The sequence below is a fragment of the Lontra canadensis genome, unplaced genomic scaffold (genome assembly GCF_010015895.1).
Source record: "Lontra canadensis isolate GAN:19392208 unplaced genomic scaffold, GSC_riverotter_1.0 scaffold7, whole genome shotgun sequence".
Taxonomy (NCBI): domain Eukaryota; kingdom Metazoa; phylum Chordata; class Mammalia; order Carnivora; family Mustelidae; genus Lontra; species Lontra canadensis.
This window is the reverse complement of record NW_022631001.1, coordinates 12,437,423-12,440,401: the sequence shown is the minus strand read 5'-3', so window position 1 is coordinate 12,440,401 and position 2,979 is coordinate 12,437,423.

Below are 2,979 nucleotides of genomic sequence, written 5' to 3'. Positions count from 1 at the left end.
GAGAAATGAATAATTCCTAGTGAGTGTTCCTAGTGGTGGTCATGGGTGATGATATGAGCCTCAGAGAAATTGAAAATCCCTCTCAGGGCACAGAGGAGAAGTGCTGGGATTTAAACTCAGGTCTATCAAAGCAACTCCATAACAGTTTTGAGGTTCATAGGGGAGCTATGTCAGTCAGGGTCCAAACAGAAGAGCACATGTAAAGTAGGGTTTAAGTAGGGACTGTTTACAAGGATGTGGGTAGAGTGTAAGAAGGCACAGGGATATATAATAAGTTAGGGAGTGGCAGTGGAGCTGTTGTGGTGGGACAGCTGGCCTGAGGTCCTCTTACAGGAAGGGAGTCAGGGAGACCCAACTTCATTTTTCCTTCTTTCTCAGTTTTCTTACTGGGGTTGTCTGCTTAGCAGATTCCAGTGGGAAGCCAGAGGTACCTTTTGGTGTGGTCCATAGCAGCTGGCCTCCAGGGTGAGGTGTAGGATAGGGAAGTGTGAGGGAGGGTGGACAGTGGCTCTGGAAGGCAAATGGAAGATGCCATCTAGCACAGAAGGAGATATTTAAGCTTGACCTTGGGAGCTGAATATGATGTTTGCCCCATGAGTCTACATAAGACAGAGTTTACTCAACTTACTTACAATGCTAGGGAGTTTTGATGAAGAATTCCTAGATGAGAAACACAAATTGTTAAGGATAGAGTGCTGGATAATATTTTTTGGGAGCTCTGTGGACCCCAGTCTCCTCTTATGGAAAATGGGAATGCTATTTCCAAAGGTTCCAAAAGGACCAAAGTGGAAACTGTATCCAAAAGAAACCTCCTAAGATGTAAAGCGTTGTGTACAGTTCATTGGGGTTAAGTAGGAAAGACCCTAGAAATGGTAGTTACTAGCTGATTGTGCAAGTCAGTCTGTGCTGTTACCTACCAGCAAAATCTTTTTATGAGGATTAAATGAGATGATACATATGACAGACTTTAATATGTTATATGCACCCAGTGGAGGATTATTAGTATTTTACACAACTTTCTCATTCCTACCCTTCAGTCCTTAAATTCCCTGAAGGTAGGTATACTTTACACCCATCTGTATTTCCCCTAAAACTTGTCATAAGACCTCTTTCACCCCCATAATAGCTTTCCAGGGGGAAAGTAATCTTAAATTTGGCTTATAAAACATTGGGGCCTTGAGGACATTTGGACTGTACTTGAAAGCACCCTAGACATTGTGGAAATATTTTGTATGGAACCTCTAGAGAAGCTAGGGCCTCCTACTATTCAAGGCAACTTGGGCAAGACCATTAAGATTTGGGGCATTTCCTTAAATATGGCCATGTTTGTAAAAAGATGTAGTATTTTTTTGTAGTAATATTTATATTAATATGTAATGAATGTGGCCATGTTTGTAGCTAGGGGCATGCTGGTAATAATTCCTGATGCTAAGTGGAGAACAAGAGAGGAGAGAAGTTTAGGGGAAGGAGGAAAGAATATGTGGATTTTCTCACTGAGATTGAGAAGCAAATAAGAAATTACTAAGAAATGGTACTTAACAGAACCAGAGTTTGGAGTAGGGTTAGGTGAGAGAGGAATTCATCTTAGGGACAGTATTTAAGATGGCTGCCCCAAAACTCAGAAATCAATATAAATACTATTTTAATGCAATATTTAAAAATATCAACAAACTATAGCCCACTGGCTGTTTCCTAATTTTGTAAGTAAAATTGTACTGAAAACAGGGCTGGTATTAGGATGAGGCAAATAATATTGGTAGAGTGCAGAGTAAGAATCTAAAAATTTAGATATTTTGTCCATTATAGAATTTTTGTGTTAATTTTAATTTTTTATTTTTAAATTTTAAGAGATTACTTAAAAATAGTATTGACTTTGGTTGCTGGGTTGTTTTGGTTCCCCTTAAACTTTGGGCCCTGGGAGAATGCCTTATATGCTTTATCCTAGTCCTGGCTCTGAGCGGAATCATCCTTTTGAGGACATACTTGATACGCCAGGAATTTAACATCAGCTCTCTTATTTGGTCCTCTCCCTACTTCTGTGAGATAGCCCGGGTTACCTTCATTCTCCACATGAGTAAACGGGCTACGAGACAAAATATCGATAGAGAAGAATCACTTGCTAAAATGGCATGTTGGACTGCAAAGCTCCATTCTTTCTCAGTCGTAAGGCCTAACAGATTCCAAATGGTTCTCTTAGACCTCAGCTGCTCATCCTGGAGCCAGAGGGTCTACATAGGTTGTATCTGTGATTGGTGACTTTCAGACCCTCCCCCGTGTGCCCCTGACACACCATATGGGCCGGAGTATTACAGGCCTTACACTGCTTCCGACTTTGTAGCAGCTAGGAGGAAAATAGATCCTTTTAGCTTCAATGTCCTGGCTGCCAAAGGAGAAAAGAGAGGCAGCTGTTCCTAGAAACACATGCTGTGTCTCTTATCCAAATGGACAGCAGCAGGCTCTGGGCAGAAGCATAACAGGAAGTGTTGGTTTTATGGTTTGAGAATTCATTCTGAGGAGGCTGATCTTCTAGTTCATTCATTTTATTTCAGAGTTCTGTGGTGCATGGCTGTCCTCCTCAGTGCCCCAGCAGCTAGAATATGCCTGAGGGCTCTGCCTTTGCCTAGGAACACGCCAGACTCTGGAAGTGGGGATGCTCAGAACAGCCTAAATGGCCTTCAGTATACAATTTGACTATTCCCTTAAAAAAAAAAAAAAAAAAGCATTGGGAACGGCAAGTCAGTGAGACATCCCATGGCAGGAATCTAGGACCAGCTCTAATTTCTGTTACTGTAAGACTAGAAAGATGGATTGATACCAATAACTGGTGGTTATAATCCTTTGTCACCTCATGAAACAGCAGTACCACTGGCCTGAAAGAGGGAGGAACATTTTTTTTCCTCTGTTTTGTCTTTCATTCTGGATCAGACACCCAGGTCTTTATCAATAAGAAAATTATGTGTCTATCTGTTATGGAATGCA